Here is a 1,452-nt window from a genome sequence, read left to right as displayed (position 1 = left end):
TTTCCACTAAAGATCTGAGAATGAATATCTGATCTACTCAACCTCTTCCCTTCCTAAAGCCTCCCTGTTCTTCTCCAACTAATTTCTCTGTTCTTTCTCTAACTCTGTTCTTTCTCTAACCAAGGCTCTCTCATTTACCTGATCTATTATCCCTTCCCTGCTTTCTTGTCTACAGGAGCATATTGGCGGCAGATCACCATCCTCCTTTCAGGGGATGCTGACCACCAGTCCCCTGAGTTCATATCTAGCTGAGTGAAGTGAAAACAATACATGAAGCTAAATGCTGAAGGATTTAATCACTCAATTCAAAATAATGATGCCATCCTTTTTCTGAAGGAATCCCCAAACTGAGGTGAGCCATGCTACTGTACACATGGCTTGTATTCTCATCAATTAAGCCAGCTGCCTAGCCCTTAGCTAGTTATTTTTGGATACAGCGGGGTAATAGGATTATGTACATTTTATAGGAAGAGTATGGTGATATTTGAATTATTTAAATAACATACAAGACGACAGCAAGGGTTAATAAGCATCTGGTAGCACTCATGACTGGAATGTCACTCAGCCATATTGCACAACTTCTGCCTATCAGAATTCTTTCATTCCCCGAACTGCATCTCTCTGGAACTCACTTCCCCAGAGTTGTTTCCCTCCAAACTTCAACCCACAGCTGTTCAGGTCCAACTGTTACAGATATTTTATGAATGGAGGACACCAGTAATATGGTGTATGGATTATTTTTTTTTATTCGTTTTTCCTTCCTCTGTTCTGTTATTAAAAAAATAAATAAATAAATTGCTTGGGAAGATGTGTTAGGGAGCTGCCATAACTGACAAGAATACAGGCCATGATTTATAAAACTGGCTAAGCACTGAGTCAAGAGAAGAACATAACAGAGGATAACTGAAGAAGGTTGGCAGACAAAAGCACAAAAACTAGCAGAACACAGCACATAAAGAACATAACTGAAGAAGGTTGGCAGACACAAGCACATAAACACAGAATATGACACTGACAGAACACAGCACATAAAGAACATGAAAGTGTAGCTACAAAAACCTGCAAGAACAAAGAACGTAACTATGAACACACAAACTTAACTGCAAAAGACTGTGTGAGCTGGGAGCAGGGCAATGAAATGGTGGGGGACAGGGCAACATGGAGGTGATTTGTTTGTGGCCACCCCTTAAGGGATTAAGGTGTCTAGCAATAGATAGATAGACAGACAACAACAAACATGCATATGAAGGGAAAACTTAAGGTAGGTTAGTCCATGCTAGGCTGCTCCTGTAAGTGACTAATCTATAAGCGTAAGATGTAAATAGCAAAGAAAACTATCACACGAGTGGATGGCACAACCTACAAGAGGCCACATTATAAGTTGTATGGCAGGCACTGTAGCTCCTTTTTGTTAGTGATTTATCTTCCTTTTTGCAACTCAGTATTCTCCTG

Source organism: Coenobita brevimanus, unplaced genomic scaffold, assembly GCF_032717465.1.
Source record: "Coenobita brevimanus isolate Jiangsu-jjx unplaced genomic scaffold, ASM3271746v2 jjx.HiC_scaffold_2835, whole genome shotgun sequence".
NCBI classification, from domain to species: Eukaryota; Metazoa; Arthropoda; class Malacostraca; order Decapoda; family Coenobitidae; genus Coenobita; species Coenobita brevimanus.
The sequence above is the reverse complement of the archived record's forward strand: the minus strand, read 5'-3'. Positions refer to the sequence as shown.